The 21,466-nt window shown below is 44.9% G+C and overlaps 1 protein-coding gene across 16 annotated transcripts in view; it reads left to right on the plus strand.

The window, feature by feature from the left end:
• Positions 1-223: 223 nt before the first annotated feature.
• Sgms1 (sphingomyelin synthase 1) overlaps positions 224-21,466 on the plus strand; it is a 244,916-nt gene continuing 223,673 nt past the window's right edge. For 12 of the 16 annotated variants that reach the window (XM_090346330.1, XM_090346342.1, XM_090346334.1 and 9 more), the window contains exon 1: positions 905-1,059. The gene's annotated coding sequence lies outside the window, so the exon portion shown is untranslated. Of the gene's footprint in view, positions 243-904; positions 1,060-1,301; positions 1,440-1,628; positions 1,690-8,593; positions 8,650-9,853; positions 9,958-21,466 lie in introns of those variants that run through there. The other 4 variants (XM_090346333.1, XM_090346337.1, XM_090346331.1 and 1 more) reach the window with 4 other exon arrangements.

Consider the following 21,466-nt stretch of genomic DNA (forward strand, 5'->3'; position numbering starts at 1 on the left):
CGCGCTCCAGGTTTTCGCCCCAGCTCGGAGCGGCAGCGGGAGGTGGGGCCCTAGTGGGAGCCGGGAACGGGCTCCTGCGTTCTCCCCCCTTCCCCTCCCCCCCACCGAGAACTCGTGCGCACAGATTGGAGCTCCTCCAGCTCCTGGGCGTTGCGGAGTTCACGGGCCGGGGCGCGCATTGCTCCGGGAGGAGGGAGAAGGGGATCTGGGAAGAAGTTTGCAAACGGGCCCTCGAGTTTGAGGTCCGTCCCCTCCCCTTGAAACGAGCGGTCCAGCGGGTGTTGAACACGAGTGTCGCAGCGCCGCGTGAGGGGCGGGGGAGAGGATCCTAGTGTTCTTGCATCCCCCCCTCCCCCCAGCCCCGACCCGGGCTTCCCAGCTTGCATTCTCCACCCTCCGACCTGCTCCGGCGGCGCCCTTAAATGATTTAGCAGCCCGGACCCCCGAACCGGGCCTCCAGTCCTAGCGGCCTCCTAACGACGTGCGGCTTGAGCCTTCCTCGTCGCTCGGGAAGTGCCTGCAGCCCCTCGCTTTCTCAGTATCTGACGAAAGCAAAATGAGAGGGGCCCAAGCCTCGACCACCCCAAAGGAGCGCCGGGGAGGCCCGGGGTCCCCCTTGGGTTGGGTCGCGGGAAGAGGCCCCCACGGACCCCGCCCGACTAGCCCGGCCCGCCCACTCCCCCCACCCCACCCCCCGCCCCGGCAGCCGCGAACACCCGGAGGAGCGGACTCGCGTCGCGCGGGAAGCCGGGCCGGCTCGGCCGCGGACTGGGCATGCTCGGCAGCCCGGAGGCTCGCGGTGGCAAGTCGGAAGCGTTCGCCCGGGAGAGGCACCCGCGGCTGGGGCAGCGGCTGGCGGGCTGCGGGCTGCGGGCTGCGGGCGGGACGGGGGCGGGAAGGGCACGTCCCGATAACCTCGTTCGTCCCTGGCACCTGGCAAGCCAGCTCCAGCGCGCGGCCGGGGGTGCGGAGCCCCGACGCTGCCCTGCCCCGGATTTCGTTTCGCGGCGTGGGGCTTCAGCGAGCGGAATTCCGGCGGCGGCCGCGACTCCGGTGCAAGTGAGTCGCGGGGCGGGGGAAGAGTCGGCCTCGGGGTGGCCGAGAGGGTGGACCGGCCGCGGGTGGGTCGGGCCCGACCTGACCCGGGCGGGCGGGCAGCCCTGGGGAGAGGGGGCGTGAGCGCAGCTCGGGCGGTGCCGCGCGCGTACCTGGCGGGCACTCCCCCGGCCGCTGGCGGGGGGGGGGGGTCGGTGCAGGAGGGTGGGTGCGGTGGGGGGGGGGGGCGGCTTGGAGATCAGGATCCTAGCTCGTCGGGAGGCGGGTCGTCAGCCGGGCTCTCCCCCAGCCGAGTTGTGGGGAGGAAAGTGGAGGCGTCAGTGGACAGACACCTCTTGGAGGTGCCGAGTGAGGGCTGCCAAACTGCCGGGTGTCCTACTGGGGTGAGCAAAAAACTCGGAGTCGAGGACCCCCCCTCCTCCCCCGGGGCAGTGGATAACCTGGGGTCCGGACCCTCTCAGCGGCAGGACCTCCCCCCACCCCCCTCACTGCCCCACCCCCCCACCCCCCAGGCGGCGGCGTGACAGTTGGTACCTCCTGGCCAGATTGCAGCGGGCCAGGGCGCCCAGGGGTTTCAGAATTACCCCCGTCCCGCCACTGCAACCCCTCGGTGTCCCCCCGACGACAGAACAGGTGGGAGCACCCCCCTATCCTCTTTTTCGAGGAGCGAGATCCGTCCCCCAGGGCGGCGTAACAGACCGTGCCCAGGCGCGCGGGCGGCTCGCTGGGACTGCCCCGGCTCGGGTGAGAGGGGATGAGGCCTGGAGGGCCATCGCGGCCCGGATCTGGACAGTCTCTTCCGGACGCGGCTCTCGAGTGGGAGCTGAGGAGGAAGGGGCGGGGGACGTGTGGAGTGTGTTTGTGTGTGTGTGTGTGTGTGTGTGTGTGTGTGTGTGTGTGTGTGTGTGCAAGCGATCCCTAAGCCACCAGTCAAGGGCAAATGGACCTCTTCTTACAGTCTTCACCCCACCTCGGGGCGGCCGGCTTACTCTGCGGGGGCCCGGACCCCCCCCCTCCAATTCCAGCTAACGGATTCCTCTGGGCGCGTCCTGGTTAGCTAGCGTCCACCGGAATTAGGGTGTCGAGAGTCAGAATCGGGGATGAGGTTGCCCTGGACCGAGAGCGCGGAGAGGACCCAGGCAGGTGCTTTCCCCACCCCCCCACCCCCCTCCACCCCATGTTTCTTTTCACCTTCAGGCCGTTTAGATCTCACGCTTACGAAACCAGGACCGAACACTGCTACTTTTTCGGAGAGGAAGTTTATAGAGGGCCCGGCCTACTATTTTAGCCCTCTTTGACATTTACCTTTAAGCCGTTTGGACAGGTCATTTTGCTTTCAGGCTGTGTGTGTGTGTGTGTGTGTGTGTGTGTGTGTGTGTGTGTGTGTGTGTGTGTGTGTGTGTGTGTGTGTGTGTGTGTGTGTGTTTCTGGTTGGCTGCCTGGTGTGGGGGGGGTGGAAGCTGGTAATGGTGTGCTGTGATCGCCCCACGCCCTCTGGCGCAGGTTGGGGGGGGTTGAACGTTGAGAAGGGGTACCGAGCCAGCAGAAGGAGGGGAGTGGGACGGATGACGCAGGCACGCCCCGGGAGTTGCCTGGGACTGCCCCGAACGGAACGGGGAGGAGGGAGGCTGACTTGGCCTTTGCTGAAGGGCCAGAGGGCCAGGCGTTTCATTGGTCGGGTGTTGGATGTCCAGGAGAGAAGCCGGGCGGGGGAGGGGGGGCGGGATTGGGGGGTGGCCTGTCTGGTCAGTGCTTCAAGGGAAGCCCTGGGATGTTTGGTGATTCAGCAGGTGGCAGCTTTCCAGCTCCGAAGCCATCCGTGCCTTGGCCTCAGCAGGCCAGCAAAGCCAGCAAGCTGACAGGCGAGAGCCTGTGCCTTGGGGCTGTAGGCACTGGCTTTGGGGAACTCTCCCTCCCCTGGAGCTGCCGCGGCCTGCTGCAAATTAGTTCACTTTCCTCCTCTCCCTTTCTGTTTTCACTGGGAGACCCTGGTCCCATTGCGTTGCTTCTTGCTTTTTCTTAAGCCACGTAGCATGTTTTATGTATTTATTTCTAGTGGTCCTGGAGTCTGAGCTCTGGGGGGAGGAGGTACTCTAGCACTTGAGCCACAGCCTTGGCGCATGTAGTGTTGCTGAGGTTTCCTCCTCTGAGACCCAAGCAGGAGGAGGCAGCTACTCCCATGCAGCTTCAACAGGTATTCTCTGCTGATAGTGACAGTCCTTTTCCCTTCGATTTCTGCTACAGAGACTGGACATTTATATGTTTAGTAAAACAGTAACATATGTTTCTGCAGCTCTTGAGTGTTGAGAGTGAGCTATTTTAAATATCTGGAAACTTTTGTTGTTGTTGAGAAAAATTGCTCCAAGGCATGGATTAAATTGATGCTGTAGGACACATGGTCAAACCAAGTGTCTTGTTCATTGGAGATTTCCCAGCATCTTGTCTAGTAGCTAACTAGTAGTACTCCATAAATGCTTATTCAGCTGAAATTAAATTCTTCATAAGACAAAAAGATCAGTGTTCACCATCTTCCTCATTTTTGTTTTTGCATATGTATGTGGGTTCTTCCTTCAACGTTTTTGGGGTAAAGGATACACTATGTATGTTTGATATTTTCATATATTGTCATAAGGTATCATTACCAGTGTTGACCATGTTACCTCAAAAAGTCATTTTATTTTGTTAATGGTCTTATTTTCAACTTCTGGCAGACCTTGTACTTCAACTAGGAAAATTGGTGTGCTTTGCTAAATATCTCCTAAAAATCTAAAGAACTCTTGAAGCCTTCAGTATTCTTTTTAAAGAAAACTAAAATATCTTCTTTGTGAATCTTAATTCAGCTTTAACTTATAAAACTTCTGTTCTGAACATAGCATGGCTCAGGTAGTAGAGTGCTTGCATACTGTGTGAGAGGACCTTGGGCTCAATCTCCACTAAGGGTGTATGTGTGTGGTGGTTGTGGTGTTGGGCGATACCTTCAACTTCCTTTTTAACAAAGCATTTCAGGAAGACTGTAGATTTCCTGTTCCTTTATCATTCAGTAAAAAATGCTGTTGATGATGGAACTGTTTTGGGGGATAAAAGTAAAAATTATATGCCCAGGTCTTTGGTGGATGGAGAATGTAGTTTTCCTTGTCTTCCTTTGTGATATTATAATACGCTCCCTCTCCTGTGGTTTTTCTCTCTTCTAAAGATGTACTTCCCTGTTGTGTGCTTGCTTATTTGAAGCCTTGGCAGAAGGACTGCTTGTATTTTTCACATATACTTGACCAGTTTTCTGATTTACAGTTTCTTATCACTTCATGTAGCTAACTGCTCAGTGATTTTTGGAAACAGTGTGCAGTGGCCTGTGTTGAGGGCCATGAGCCATCATGGGCAGCTTCATCTTCAGTCTGTTTTGTCTGGTAGTAAAGAACATGCTCTTCTGAACAGCGTTCATGGCATGCTTGTTCTGAAAGATCTGTGGCTTTTCTGTTTATTTGTTTTTGCTATATGGCAAGAGCTCCAGCTGTAAAGTTTGTCATGTTAGTTAAGCTGCCTAATCAAAAGATTATATTTGGCTGGGGGAAAGGGTGTGAAAGAGGAGGAGATGGTAGATATGTGGAATGCAAAATAAGATCCCAGGCTTGCCTAGTAAGAAGTAGGACCCTGTTGGTAAAATGGAAGCAAAATGGCCTAGAGATATGGCTCAGGTGGTAGTGCTTATCTAGGAAGGGTAAGACACTGACTTCAAACCCTAGCACCTGCCAACAACAGGAACAAACAATAACAACTAACAGCACAGATGTAGAAACTCACCTTTGCTAGAGGCCGAAAACCCAGCTTCTTTTTAATTTAGTATATGAAAGAGAGGAAACCAGAACTCAATAGCAGGTTTGAGTTCCAGGGGATTGAAATTACTTCACATTATATTTCAGAAAGATTTCCCTCCATTCCCAGTGGCCACCTTGATCTGTCCCTTTAATGATGAAAAATACCTAAGGGCTTGACGTGAAGCAGCTCTTGTGTGTGAATACAGGTGAGTGGGGATCTAGAGAACTTGAGTTTTTGTTTTTTTTTGTCTTATGGACTTGTGCTGAGAGTTCAGTTAATATGCTTATTTCTTGCACTCTATCCTTTAGAGTTTCTTGCCTTAAATTTTTTTCTTCCTTCATTTCTATTCCATTCCCTTCTGCCAGAGGAGCTGGTTTTGGTTGCGTATTTATTCTTGTTAAAGATGTTGAGTTACTTTAGGCGTGTTTTCAGTTTGTGTATGTGGTCACATGTTCCGCATTTCATTCAGAGTCTCTTGTTGGGGATGGGACTGAGGCTTAGTGGTAGAGGGCTTGGCTAGCATGTTGTACAGGATCATCCCAGGTTTCATCCCCAGCACTGCAAAAGAAAAAACCAACACACCCATCACTTTTTTTTCTTTTTGTTTTCTTTTATTGCTGGTCCTGGGGCTTGAACTCAGGGCCTGGGCACTGTATCTTAGCCTCCCTGGGCTCAAGGCTAGTTCTCTGCCACTTAAACCACAGCTCCATTTCCGCTTTTTGGAGTAGTTTATTAGAGAAGAGAGTCTTCCAAGGACTTCTCTGCCTGGGCTGGCTCAGATGTCAGCCTTCTGAGTAGATAAAATTACAAGCATGAGCCATGGGCGTGCGGCTTACACCCATCTACTTCTTAAAACCTTTCTTTATATTGTGGAAATGTTCAGACTTTCATGAAAATTGAGTTTCTTTCAACATTTTATTTGTGATGTGAGATCCAGGTTTGCAAAGTTTTCCTAATACACTGCTATAGCTGGTACTTATTAGGGTGGCTATGACACTTTTCTAGTTCTATTCACTCAACATACTGAACTTTAAAAGAGTCTTGCCAATTTTTTTTTTTTTGAGTTGGAATTCATATTGTGCACGTTTAAGGCTAACCTTAAACTTGAGGTTTTCCTGTCTCAACCTCCCGAATACCATTATACTGCCATGTTTTTCTTTTTCATTGTGGTAAAATATATGTAACGTGTATTCTGTGATCATTTAAAAAGTGTAACACAGTGGCATCATGTGCATTCACGTTGTAGAACCATCACCACCGCTCATTTTCAGAACACTATTACTCCTTAAGCTGAAACTCTGTTCCCATTCAACTCAACCTACTGATGATGAGATTCTTTACAGTGATCAGTTTTTTTTGTCCCCTGCCTGTTCCAGTCCTCTAACTGTTTCAATGCAAATTTTATTTCAGACTTGCATCATGTTTCATATGTAGGACAAGTTCTTCCTTTACTTCCTTCAGATGTTGGCTTCTTTTTTTTTTTAATGTTCCCCCCCCCATAAATATGTTGGAATTCATGTTCTTCACAAGGTGTAGGAAATGTGATTACACTGGACATATAGTCTCATCTGGGAAGAACTGATAACCTGCTATACTGATGTTGTCATTTTGTCCATGAACATTGCCCATATTTTAAAAACTTTTAAATTATAAAATGTATAATTTACTCTGTCATGATGTCATTTTTTTTCTTATTTAGCCTGGGAATGGAACTTTGGTCTTCATGCATGTTGAGTGCATGCTAAACCACTGAGCTATGCCCACATTTTATTATTTATTTTAATAGATATCATGTGTTGTTTTGAGGAGAGCACCTTACTTTCCACCTTAGAAGTAGGCAGAGTAATGGCTGTTGGGAAGTCTTTAAAAATCTCTGTTTTCTTTCACCAAGGTTGGGACTCCTCCTGAAGTCCTCTGTAGCCCCAACATCTTCCTCTTTCCCTTTAGATGAAGCCCCAACAAGACTGTGGAAGAATTGAAAAGAGATAATGATAATGTAGGAGACATATTAAGTATGGATCTTGAAACACAGCTGAATGTTGCTGTCTTAGCAACATTTGGGCTTACTATTAATGACATTCTTTTATCTGTTTCTAAGGATGGAGAGCAAAGAAGTGCCAGGTCTGGAAAGCCAAAGGGATGAGCTAACCAATTAACCATGGTACTGATTTCCACCTCTGTGGATGCAAGCTCATGCTTTTGCCTAGTTTCATTGGGTTTCACAGAAAGTATGGATATTTCCAGGGAGTTTTACAGGCAAGTGGGGAGGAATATACAATTAATATTATACAAGAAATGATTAGAGAATTCTGTGTGACAGATGGTGTATAATTAGGGTTAAGTGATGTGGTACCAGGGGAGTTAGAAGAAAGGAATCCTGCTTTGTGGGCTTTCATTTCATTTGGATGGCATTAGATGAGGGAAGAGAGAAGAGATGGGAGAAAATGCAATTAGCTTTTCTATTGAGGCTTTCATGGCTAGTGTTGAGCCCCTTAGCAGTGGATACTGAAATCAGTGTTTTGGAAATGAGTGTAAGATAACTAGCAGTTCACTGACTTCTAGTGCAGTGGTTAAATGCACTGACTATGGAGTCCCTGGATTGGGATCTTAGCCATTTATATGGATCTGTGTGACAGTAGACTGGTTATATGAACCTTTTGTGCTTCAGTTCCCTCCACCACTCTTCAGCGGGGGTAAGCAGAACAGCTTTCTAAGAGGATCTTGTGAAAACTATGTAAGTTAATATTTGTAAGGCACTGAGTGCCTTACATAAGATATATCAACTTCCATCACTGTGACTAAATACCTGAGATAATTGACTGTATTAGACAGGATCTTGCTTCATAGCTAAGGCTGGCCTGAAACTCATTAAGTTGCCCAGGCTTGTCTTGAACTTGTGCTTTCCATTTCCCCAGTGCTGAGTTATAGGCATTCACCACCAATCACATTGATAACCAGGTTTTAAAGAGGAAATATTTATTTTGGCTCAAGAGAGTTTCAGTCCAGGGTACTTGGCCTGAGGTGTTTATACATGGTGTTACATCACAGTGGATGTGCAAAATGGAGGAAGCTCACCTCAGCATCCTGGAAGCAAAGGGTTAGAAGAAGAGTGGTAACCCAGGAAGAGTGATCACCCAGGGCAGGCTCCCAGTGACCTAACTTCCTTCCTTTAGACTAATGTCTTCCCTTAGTATCCAAGGATGGGCCTTTGGGGAAAATGAAGATCCAACTTCTAGCTCAAGTTAAGAGCAACAAAAATCATAGTTGTTATTATGACTATTTTTTGTTGATGGGCACCACATCATTCCGAATAACTTTATTTTTCCAGCCCGCCCCCCAATAACTTTTCTTGAAGTGTATGGGACTTTATGCCCCAGAGTTAGTTGGCTTTTGTACAGCAAGACTGGACTGGAAGCTGTTTTGCCCCATAGCAGGTGCTTTTGTTTCCATGTTAGTGGGCATGTGAAGGATGCTAAGGTTGAAACCGAGTAAATAAGCACTGGGAAGTATGCACTGAGTTTGGTACGGATGATCTGTGGGTACTCTTACTTAGAGCTCTGGAATGGAATCAGCAGAAGAGTCAGGTGGGGACTGCATAGGAACCAGGTTTTATTTTGCTTTGTTCTTTATTCTGATCCAATCTTTGGCATAGGGATTCACCTGCGTTGGGAGCAAACCACATACCAGATGCTTGCTTTCCAAGTCCTTGACCCTTGAGATGAATGTTGCCGACTTCTTTTGGGAATAGAAGAGTGAAGCACATGTGATTTGCTAGAGAAGGTAGGAGAAGGGAGGTTCTGGAAGAAGGCTACTGTTTAGAGCCCTGGCTAATTGGCAGAAGATCAGCAGGTGATACTGGGAAGGAGCCAGCCAGTATAGTTACATAAAGAGTTGTGATGCACAGGGTAAGCCAGCCGGGTATTCCCATGTTCTTGGTTTTTTACTAGACTAAGCCAGTGTTCTCAAATTGTGGTATGGATCAGAAGTTCCAGGAAGCCTGGTTGCAACACCCAGTGCTGGACTCATTTACCAGGCAGTTCACTTGGGACAAGTGGTGGCTAGTAATTCACATGTGAGCTTAGATGCTGCTGGCTGGTAGTTCTTGGACTAGCTCTGAGAAACACTACTCGAAGCAATGCCCATACCAGCCAAGAGCCAGCTTCTCCTACCTTTATTTTCACTTCATCCACTGGTGTGATTTTAGGAAAAAGAACTGCTTTCTGCCTCATGAAATGAAAACTGAGTTCTTGGCTTTGTGAAGTGGCCCCAGAGCTATGATAAACGATGTGGAGAGAATACCTAGAAGTGTAAGGCAAGACTCCTACAAGAGCCTGAATTGCCATCCAGTGCATACTGTGTTAGGAAGACAGAATGATGGCCTAGTTTATTTTCATTTTGTTAGTTTCCATCCTGCCTCCTATAGATCAAAGGGTGGCTTTTTCTGTATTTACCATTTTTCCCATGGGGAAATTTAGTCACAGAGAAATTAAAATCATATTAAGACACAGCCAGATAGTGGAGAGGCAGCAGCTAATCTTATTTGACTGGTTTCATTGTAGTGAAAGAGTGTTTGCAGGAAAAAAAGAAATAGAAATGGCTGTGGTTATTACAGGAAGTCTGCAGTGTTGTGGTTCAGATTGCTTTTTCCCTACCCTAACCATGTTTCACGTAAAACCATGGAATGACTTAGATTGAAAGACTTTGTAGGAACACCACAGTAGGGTTAGCCCAGATAAGGATAGTACAAGTGAATTGTATTTAAGGAGAAACGCTGGTTTGGATTTGTCACTAGGCTGGTTGTCAGGGTTTTCCTTAGATCTGTAAAGGTTTGATGCTTGGTGAGAGGCTATGTTTGAGCAGAGAAAGAGCCGACCTCCGGGGAAAGCCAAGGAGGCTGCAGAGGCTGTGCAGAGCTGGGAGACACTCTTAGGTCTGGCTTTTTAAAAAAATGATAATATGGGTCCTTTTGTTTGTTGTTTTTCAGTCCTGGAGCACCTAGGTGCTGTCCCTGAGCTTTTGTGCTCAAGGCTAGTACTGTACCACTTTGAGCGACAGCGCCACTTCCAGTTTACTCGTGGTTAATTGGAGGTAAGAGTCCCATGCACTTTCCTGCCTGGGCTGGCTTTGAGCCTCTATACTCAGATCTCAGCCTCCTGAATAGCTAGGATTACAGGCGTGAGCTACCAGCACCTGGCTAATGTGGGTCTTTATCAAAGCAGCCAACATATATTGAGCTTTGGCTCTGCATTAGGTCCCAGAGAGCTTTGAGATAGATGAGGAGGACAGGTGGTCATGAGTGCAGTGTCCCAGAGCTGCACAGTCCTTGGACCACACTGGACAAAGAAGGGCACCTGCTCTCCAGAGAGAGCTGGAGTCCCTGTTGTGAACCAGAAGTGATCTTCTCAGGTCTTACAGTTTCTTTTGTGTTAAGTTTGAAAGTCCAATGACGTTTCTGTTTTTCATGAGCTAACTTAGACTGCAGTGAGGAATCTCGGGAGACAGGGGAATCTGGGACCGGCATAGTGCTTCCAACCTTCTCTTCCCACCTAGGACCGCAGGAACACCATACAGCGTGCTTTCCCTGTCTCGGAATTGTCAAATCTGGAAAAGTTACTGATTTGCTATCTTCCAAGTTAAACAAGTCTGTGTTTTTCCCCCTTACATTTGTGCCACCAAGAGTGAAATTTTCCTTTCTTTTAGTGGTTTCAGTTTCTCTTTCTTTTCTCCCCACGCCCTTCTGTAATACCCTTACAAATAATGGACAAGCCTAGATATCTCTCAACCCATGTCTGTATGTGGAGTGCTTGCATTTGTAGACAACTTACCATCCAGTCCCCAGATTCCATGACTCCTGTGATTTGGGGACACACCCAAACAGCATGGTCCATGGATATCACATCATATATATATATATATCATATATGTATATATATCTTATTTAGTTATTGTTGGTCTTGGGGCTTGAACTCAGGGCTTGAGCACTCTAAGCATTTTTGCTCAAGGTTAGTGCTCTATCACTTGAGATATAGCTCACTTCTGCCTTTTTTGGTTGTATTTGGAGATATGAGTTACAAGGACTTTCCTGTCCAGGCTCGTTTTGAACTGTGATCCTCAGATCTCAGCCACCTCAGTAGCTAGGATTATGGGCTGAGCCACTAGAGCCCAGATTCACTATCTCTTTTATGAGAAAGATGCTTGACCAATTCAGCACTGCCTTCTTTGACCCTATTTCAGTTCTTTCATGTCTATACCATTCTTCTGAAACAGCGTTTAAGTGGCTGGTCCTTCAGCAGTTTTGTATGTTCTAGGTTGGGTCTGAGCCTCCTGACAAGCTATCTCTATTAAGTTGCCAATTGTGGGTGTTGGGTGTTTTGTCTAAGCTGGTTAAAATGAGTCTTCAGGAGGTCTGTGGATGTAGTGGGTAATCTCAGGTTGGGGGTTTGTTGGGGGCTCATAACTTACATCAGGAAGGGAAAGATTCCCAAGAGTGCCAACAACTGGAAAACAACTTTGGTGAACGTGGACTGTCCCCTAAGGAGGTGAGGAGGTTCAGCTGAGGATCACCTTCAGACAGGGTAAGGGAAGACGGAGAAATCCAGGAGGCAACAGTGCCACGATGAGCAGACATTGTTAACTGGCTTAGGCTGATGGGTGGGCACTTGCATCTGCAAGAGGGGTGGGTACAGAGGTGCTAGGGGCCAAAAGAAAAGAGGACTTCAGTACCCTGAATTAAAGAGAGGAGAGTGTGCTATGCTGGCCAGTGGAGGAAAAGCGGACAGGCATTCCTGGCCTGCTGGAGAAAAGGCAGGCCATTGGACCAACAGTGGACTGTAAAAGTATCACCCTGTGGGGAGGGTCAAAGGCTGACTGCCAGAGCCAGGGGGCCTGGTCAGCTGAGATGGAGGGAGGTAATGAGGGCCGGGAGACAGACCTGACTGGCTGCCACAGAGTGCACACCTGTGAGGTTGTCATGAACTTTGCCATTTGAAAGGGGCCAGGACAGTGCTTTCTTTGGGCAACTAAAAGGAACTGGGAGGCAAGGACTCAAGCCTCAGGTTTTGCAAGTCACCCAGGGAGTAACAGCAAGAACAGTGGGCTTGCTTTGAAGCCCTTTGGGGAATGCGGGTTTTTTTCTTTTCTTTTTTTCTTTCTTGGCTAGTTCTGGGACTTGAAGTGAGTGCCTGGGCACTGTCTTTGAGCTTCTTTTGCTCAAGGCTAGCGTGCTACCACTGGAACTACTGGACCACTTCTGGCTTTCTGTGTTTATGTGGACCAAGGAATTGAACCCAGAGCTTCATGTAGGCTAGCCAAGCACTCCACCACTAAGCCACATTCCCAGTTCTGGGAATGCTGTCCGCCTTTCCTGGCTCCCGCCCCTCTGGGTGAAATGTGAACAATAGCTACATTATCCAAAATGCTTTTGCCTAAAGACCTGTGGTGCTGCCTACAGGGTGCCTGATGATGTTGAAGTGGCCTGAGGAAGTGGCAGCAGAGGTGAGCAGATAGTCCCCAAGGAGGCAGTTCCTTTTCCTCTCCTGTGATGACTGTTCGCTGGCCAAATGCAGTGGGCCAGGGTTGTTGCTGGGGCTTCCTGGGCTTCTGGCTATGGAGAGTTAGGGCTTTCACCATGAGGACTGTTCTGGACCTGCTCTTTCCATCCGATCACATCCTAGAGTCTGTCATAGTTGCCCTTGTGGGCTGTCAGGTCATTCTTGCCACCTTCTAATCTCTAGTGCACAGGATATTTCTGTATGTTCTTGCTTTCTGTGGAAGTCTGTGGAAGCTTTAGCCTGATAATTGGGCATTGGCTTTAGACAAGGTGAAGTCTAAGTCATTTGGGCTTTTCTTAGTAAATGGGGCCAGCACGAAATAATCAAGTACAAATAGGAGACCTGTCAACCAGTGACTACCCACACCTAGGAACAGCTCTGCCACACATTCACAAGTTCCCACTTGTTCCATAGCACCACTTGTGGCTTTTTCTTTGTATGTGGTGCTGAGGAATCAAACCTGGGTTTTGTGCATGCTCGGCAAACACTCTACCACTAGGCCACATTCCGGGCCCCAAGCTCTGTAATATGACATTTGTTCGTACTGCTGCCACTCATGCAGGCACGGACACCTGAGTTAACTTTGAAAGACACAACCAAGTTAACCAGCTGGCCAGGCAGTGGTCCAAGTTTCCACAGAGCCCTCACAGAACTGGATTTTTCCCCTCCCTTTGACTTGTAAAACAGAGGCAGGCTCCTTAGAACACTCCATACTTTGTCAAGCCTCATTTGGGTCCATTGTTTGATGTTCTAACAGTACCCAGAGGTTCTTACTGAGGTCTGGGGATGCAGAAAAGATGCACAATTGCGGCATATCCAGGTGTGTCTTGTAGGGGGCAGCATCCACAGCTCCTTGTGAATTTGCTGAGAAGGTGACTGGCATGTACATTTTCATGAGAGCTGATAAAAATGGACGATTGAGGAGTTTGTCCTTATGACCCATGTTTCCTCCATGTTTTAGAGGAACTTTTGAGAAACGACTGCCTGATGGGAAGAAGGAACGTGGTGAGAGTGTCATTGAGGTGGCTGAGGCTTGGCATGCCTGAGTCTTACGGATGGAAAGGTTTTGTTTTGTATCAGAGGAAATAAAATAATATGGCTGGTCTCACTGGAGATGGGCTCACTGGAGGTGAGACTATAATGTGGTTTTGTCTTCCACCAAGCAAGAAGAGAAGGTTAAACACACTGGGAGGAGAAGCAGAGGCCCCTTAGAGTAGGAGCTGATTCTCAATTTTGCCAGCTTCATAGAGGAAAGTCTAAAGATTTCAGCTGTCGATGTCAAAGGCATCTGTGCTAGCTCCTTTGCTTGAGAAGTCTATAGCAATGTGTAAGTTGGAAAATTTGTGACTATTGTCTTCAGACAAGTCGATGGAAAGTGGCTTTTTTTTTTTTGGTAGTGGAGTTTGACCTTGGCCTAGGTGCTGTCCCTGAGCTCTTCAGCTCAAGGCTAATGCCCTATCCCTTGAGCCACAGTGTCACTTCTGGTTTTCTGGTGGTTAATTGGAGATAAGAGTCTCAAACTTTCTTGCCTTGGCTTGAGTTGAACCTGGATCCCCAGATCTCACCCTCCTGAGTAGCTGAGTGAGCCACCCGTGCCTGGCTGGAAAGTGACTTTTTTTTGATATTTTTTATTGTAATTAATAAAAGGGTTATATGATATTTGCCAGATAGAAGGTGCATTAATTCACATACATTGATACCCTTTCACATGTCTTGGTCCCCATTTCCCTCCCCCTATCCCCACCCCTCATCTTGTTTTCCCCCCTTCCCTATCAATTTCAAATAACCAAATACAAATATATCCGATATATCAGATAACAAAGTGAGATACTGTAACAATATGAGATAACCAAGGGACAGCAAAATAGCTGAGAAATAACATAGTACCTAAGGACAACAATCATTCATTATATGGCTTTTGTTTCTATATCCTAGAGGACCTTTCAATTAGCGTATGTTTTTCTTTTTTTCTTTTTTTGAGAACAGCGTATTGCTTTGTAGCCCAGTCTGACCTTGTGATCCTTCTGCTTTGAAATCTATGCAATGGACTACAAGGCAATCTTTATTATAGTAGATAGAATTTGGTATTATGGTAGAGCAACTTAATTTCTTAGTAGGTATGATTAGGGTAGGGAACACTAATAAGATTGCATAGTCTTGATTTTGAATGAGGTTGGAGGAGGGAGAAGTAAGGCATTTATTTAGTTTATAAATTTGTTTTGGACTGTTGTTTTGACATGATCTGCCAGTATAATACCTGGGAGTGATAGTTCAGCTTCGAACTTACTGGACTCCTCCCCAACCCTTGGTAATGAGGTAAGTGTATTTATTAGGCAAGTGTCCTATCACTCTCCAGTCCTAGCTTATTAAAGTTTTATCACTATGTGACTTCTCTCATCTTTAACTCCTGGACTTGAATGTTTCCTTGGTGATGTTGACTCAGATTCATCTGAGTAGTTCTTTCCATGAGCTTTGTGTTCTTTCTGGTAGAGACTCTTTTGAGCTAATTTCATAAGCTGAAATAAGAATACACTTCCTCCTCCTCCACCATCACCATCACCATCACCATCACCTCTTCCTCCTCCTCCTCCTCCTCCTCCTCCTCCTCTTCTTTGTTGTTGGTTTATAAAACCAGTTGAGAGAAAAATGCACCATTCAGCCTTGGCTCTGGAAGTGTGACAAGAGTGCTGTAATACCTTTCAAGATAGCAGAGCCGTTTCCTGAATCTGTATCTCAGCTCTCACTGCTTGCACACTGATTTCAGCATTTCCCTGGAGGAGAATGGCAGAGCATCTTTACAGCAGAAACTTGTGGGAAATGTTTGTTTTCTCAGGGCTCTTCAGTGTCCACTGTTGACTATTTTCCTGGAAGCAGTAATCGACTATAAATCTGCTCTTTGATATTAAGAAGCATTCTGTGTTAGTGCTGTTATCTGCAAAGCACAGAGTTCTCTGTTACTCAAGCAGACTTTCAAAATACAGAATAACAATCCATCCTATCTTTGTATAGCCAACAAAGATGTTCCACTATCTTTGAACATGCAAGTGCCTGACAGGGTCTTTTTGTTTGAAGGCATTGTTTGCCATTAGCTGGTAGAGGTTTTCTTTATTCTAGGATACATCTGCCAATGCCCATTTGGCCTTTGAAAATGAGTCTTGGGATGCTAACAGTTCACATTAAAATTTGGTGCTCTGTATTACTGATGTCGTGATTACCCAGTAGCGACATTTAAAGAAATCATTTTACTGTTTGCCTTTCTAGATTGAAGCTGAAGATCAGATTTTGCCTAAGTGTAGAAACTGAGGAGAACTTTGATAGATTCTTAAATGTACTCTACATACGAGTATGCAACTTGAGTTTTGTGTCATATAACTATAATTTCAGCATGCAGGAGACATTGAGACAGGAGGATTCTGAATTGGTGACCATTCTAGATTATTTAGTAAGATTCTTCCAAGACCAAGGGGGAGTATGGTTTTTAAATATAACATTTAATTTTATATTTTAAAATATAGATTGTTATGACAGAATATTTGTCTATAATTTGCCTTTAGAAAGTACAAATTTCATTGTTGAATGGCAACTGCTTTAGTACAAGTAATTACAGATAAAATAAAACTAAAAATGTACAATTTTTTTTTTTTTGCCAGTCCTAGTGCTCAGGGCCTGAGCACTGTCCTTGGGCTTTCTCAAGGCCAGAGCTCTACCATTTGAGCCTCAGCACAGCTTCTGGCTTTTTTTCTATATATGTGGTACCGAGGAATCGAACCTGGGTCTTCGTGCATGCTAGGCAAGCACTCTACCACTAGGCCAGACTCCTGGTCCCATAAATATTTTTTATTTTTGAAAATACAATAAAATATATGTACCTAAAAGTTACTATTTTAGAGCAGGGTACTGGTGGTTCGATTCACACATGTGGTCCTGGATGTTCAGGAGGCTGAAATCTGAGGGTCACAATTCAAAGCCACCCCAAACTGTTCCCAGTTAGTTGCAAAAAAAATTGGAAGTAGAGCTGTGACTCAAGTGGTAGAGCACTAACGTTGAGCACAAAACAACTCTGAGCCCTGAGTTCAAGCACCAGGTCCAGCACATGCATACACTACATAAAGTTATTTTGAACAGTTTTTAAGTATTTTGAAAATACATAATCAGTGACATTAAACATGTTCATATTATTGTGCAACCATAACTGCTATTTGTCTCCAGAACTTTTACACTATTCAAGCTGAAATTCTGTCTGTACACACTTGTCTACATGTCCCATTCTCCCCTAGCAACTATAGTTCTCGTTCCTATGAGTTTGCCTTAGCATCCTGCTTTTAGGGTTAGTACATTGTGCAGCATATTTTAGGATTTCCTTCTTTTTTAAAGGATAATATTTTATTATGATATCCTATTTATATGTATTGTACCATGCTTTGTTCAGCCATTGGTGGACTCTTAGACTGGTGTGAACATGGGTTTACAGAAGTCTGTTTGAGTTAAACATCTTTCAGTAAGTTTTTTAAAAATATTTTTTATTGTAATTAATGGAAGGGTTACATTATATTCGTCAGATAGAAGGTACATTACTTAACAATCATTGCTAACCCTTCTTAAGTTTTTGTCCCCATTTCCCTCCCCCTACCCCTGCCCCTCATCTTGTTTTTCTCCTTTCCCTATCCTATTTCAAACAAACAAACAAATATATATACAATATATCAGATAACAAGGTAAGATACTGTAACAATATGAGATAACCAAGGGACAACCAAAGAGATGAGAAATAACATAGTACATTAAGAACAACAGTCATACTTTATATGGCTCTTGTTTCTATATCTTGGAGGTCCTTTCATTTAGTCTCACCCTATATGGCCTTATGTATCTAGGTTTTGCCCATTGTAAAAACATTTTAAACAATAAAGTGCTTTTTAAAAAGATGTGCCTTCTTGTGATGGATCAGTTTAACTCAGTTTAGTCAAGGAAATTCCCACCTCACCCACATCAAACCCTTTCAGCAGTGTTTGGCAGAAAGCATTAGTGTTGCCTGAGGTCCAGAGAGCAGTTTTATAACACTTCAGGGCAGTCTCACCAGAAAACTTGGCAGCAGTCTTGAGTGAAGCTGGTCAGGATGGTTGGAAAACAGCCTGCTGTTTTCATATCTTTTGCATTGATAGCTCTTGCTGTCAGTAGAGGGAAAATCTGGCAACAGTGCTTGGCTCTTCAGTTCAGTCTGAGCTGCTTAAATTCCCATCAGAACCCTTTCTGGATGTGCAGATAGGAACTAAGTGGCATGCTTATCTGTAAGCTTGGCTGACTGCAGCAGCTCTGGACTTTCTGTTGAGGGATGATAATCAGGAAGGAGGCTGAGGTTCTGGTATACAAGCACTCCTGAGTTTTCATCCCACCCCCCCAGATCTGTGTGGTATGGAAGCTATTAGATTAGCCTATTCTCTTTCCCTGTCCAAGTGGTGGTCTAGTGGTTTGTTATGGTCCACTCTCATCCTTCTGCAGCATGCTGCAGATACTTTCTGCAGTGTGTTTCTCCCTATGCAGAGACATAGGGAGTTGAGTCTCACTTTCTGTTTTGTAAACATATAAGTGAAAGATTTTATACTTTTATATAGGCCTGATAAGAATCAGATATGATTAAGTATGGTTGTAAACAGTGCCAGTCAGGTGCATTTGCTTATGCTCAACACATTCTCAATCTCTCAATCTCTCTCTCTCTCTCCCTCCCTCCCCTCCTTCCTTCCCTCCTCCTTCCCCCCACTTCTCCTTTCTCTTCTGTGCCAGCAGTAGCCATGAGAAAGCCCAAAGACAGTGTCTAGGCCCTGAGTTCAGGACCCAAGCCTGGCAAAAAAAAAAGTACTTAATGGTCAGACTTTTAATTTCTAGTACTTATGAATTTTAGACACTGCATCATCTGAAACTGAGCCTTTGCAGGGAAATTATTCCTATGTGTTTTATTCAGTTCTATGTTCCAAATACCAAAGGTGAAGGCAGAATGAGATTGAACACAAGGGCAAAACCAACCAGGACACATCGAAAATGTTTGGACAGCTTTCACATCGTGGGTGGTGCCCTCTTCATTCCTCCATTTGTGGGGCAAGTACCTTCTGTAGATATCTTGAAAATCTGAATAGTTCTATTGTGTCCACTTGTTCTTAATGAATTTGATGTTTGAGCTATTCTCAGTCTTCCTCCCCCCCACCTCTCTTATCCTTATCTGCTGTTAGCCCCTTCTAACACTGTCCTCTTCTAGTCATACAGATAAAACCTTTTCCTTTATCTTCTTACAGCATTTTTACAGATGATTTCTTTTTTCTTGTAATTGGATATTTGTACTTCTCAGTCCTACTGTCTTTCTAGATTTAATAGCTGGAAGGCAAGTTGATTAGCATATTTATTGTAGGAGAAGACCCTCAAGATAATTTACTTTATAGCCTCATTTTAGGGACATTGCACAATCACTTGCTTGATGGACTTGGATTAGAAACCAAGCTTCCTGACCCTGTAGCACCTCTCAGAGTAACTGCTGACTTCTCACTTCTGAGAGTCTCCTGTCTCCCACCATTATTGCTTTAGTAAGGACTTCAAAACCACTTGGCTGTCATTTTTCATTTCTTACATATCTAATTATTCATCAAGATGTACCTATTCTTTCTGACTTTTCCCTTTTCTTTTTTTTTAGTTTTTAAGCCAGGGACTCACTGTGTAGCTTAGCTTGCCTCATTCAGTGTCTTGATCCTCTATGCTGTTCTGTTTGGCCTCTCTCTGAATATGTGTGTGTGTGTGTGTGTGTGTGAATGTTTGTATGTTTGTGAATCAGTCTGTATAACTCAGGATGGCTTCGAACTTACTATGTATTCCAGGCTGGCTTTTAACTTGTAATCCTTTTGCCTTAGCCTTTTCAGCATGCATTTATAGGTGCACACTGCTGTACCTAGCTCTAAGTGTTAAATGCTATATTTTAGTAGTAAAAAAGATTTATCAGCAGTAAAATTCACTTTTGGAGGTATATAGTTATGTCTTAGTTTGAAATTTAACAAGAATACCACTGAATGTATGGCTAAAAAAATCCAAATATGTCTTTCTTACAGTTTGGTAGGCTAGACTTCTGAGATCAGGGAGCCAGCTAGCACAGTTGGATTGTGGTAAGATTCATGTTTAGTTCATAGGCTGATGCTTCTTTACATAGCAGAGAGACCATCTCTTACCTCTCCTGTTTTTCTTTATAGGGACACTGATCTCATCATGACCTAATACTGTTCTAATGGTCCCATCTTCAAATATCATTCCTTTGGAGATGAGGGCTCAACCTACAACTTTGCAAGGACACAGAGAGTTGAAGCAGGTTGTGAATTTCATTGTATGGATTAGTTCATGTAACCCCCAGTACAACCTAAGAACAGTTCAGTGACCTTTCTGTTTCTCTGGTGTTTACTTGTAGCTGAACATTCTTTCTTCTAAACTCCTGATCTGTTCTGTCTTGATAGTGGAATTATACAGACCATAAATACTTCAGACTGGCTTCTTTCCCTTAGCATTTGAGACTCAGTCATGCAAAAAGCACTAGTTACCATGGAGATTCCTGACACTAACTCAGTGCTTTGTTCCTAAATTCACATTTCATACATGAAATAAGCTAATTATAGGTATGGTGAAGGGTTGCTATAGAGGAACTCTAACTCTAGTTCTTACTGTTGGTATTCTTTTAATTGTCATTTACTAGTCACTTAATCAAATTTCTTTCTTTATTGCCCAGATGACTTGGATGATTGCCAGAAAAGTAGAAATACTTTGAAAAGATGTTGCTTTTTTAAATGAGTGCTTATGATTTTCTAAAGTCAGTCACAGAAAAGTGAAAATGAGCCAAATGTTTTACTTTGAGTTCATTCCAACTTCAGTGTCTGCATAAAAATGTCTAACTTTTACTAATATCATAAAGGGTTGTTCTAGTTGGCAAGGTTATTCTGTTTAGGATAGGATAGAGCTAGGGAGTCATAATATTAGTAAAAAGATTGTGATACAAATATGGCCTTTTAAAAATCATCAAATCATTTATTCTGAAATGTGTGTGGCTTCATGGATGGGAATATGTATTTAAAATCAGTTCCTTGCTATTTTCTACTCGATAGTTTGATCATATTTTTTTAACTGAAATTTTGTAAGCAAATCCAATGCCTGCTCTGTGTCAAGTGCCTATTAAGTGTGTAATCCTCACAGTTACTCTTTGGAATAAGATATTCCCATTATGCTGTAGAGGAAGTCTCACTTGTCCGGTATGAGCCCGTACTGTGGTGGTATGGAGCCCCTTCTTTGAGCCCTGTGGACTTACAGAAGGATATGCTGTTGCTGCTGCCACATGCTCACTTACCATGAAGGCTGGCATGGCTTTACCACTCAACATGGCATCTGCTTCCTTTATGGGTCTGTTTCTAGGGATTAGAGTTAACATTTGCCTACCACTTGCCCTGAGATCAAGTACTGTTGTATTGTCTAGAAGATCCATTATAGACAGAAAATGCATTTTGAAGTTAAGAGTTTCAAGCAATGTCTCAGTTTTATCTTAATGGTTATGTGTTTCTAGCCAAATTTTTTGAATTTGCAGAGCCAATTTCTTCAGCTGTATAATAGAAACATAATACATTTTCTAGTAGAGTTGTAGGGAAAATTTGAAGCAAGGAGATCAGATACTTGACCAATAATTAGCCTATGTAGATGCTTAGGAGTTGGCAGTTGTTTTGTGAACAACTTACCTGGTCTTCTCACTGAGAAGATACCTGGAATAATGATTAAGAACATGTTCTCTGGAATAACTTCTTGGATTCAGATCCTGCTTCTGTGACTCAACAACCATGTGACTGTGCATGATTACTTTCTTTACCTCACTATCCTCTTTCTGCAAAATGGGCATGACAAAGTTTCTCTCTACCTCAAGACACAATTGAATTGAAATAGTTGCTAAGAAATTGCCTTGAAATGGCCCTACTAGGACACATTTTAGTGATATTGTTTCTTTCTCTTTGAAATTTACAGCATTTCTTTCCTGCCTGCTC

Source organism: Megascapheus bottae, chromosome 15 (assembly GCF_031878675.1).
Source record: "Megascapheus bottae isolate mThoBot1 chromosome 15, mThoBot2.hap1, whole genome shotgun sequence".
Taxonomy (NCBI): domain Eukaryota; kingdom Metazoa; phylum Chordata; class Mammalia; order Rodentia; family Geomyidae; genus Megascapheus; species Megascapheus bottae.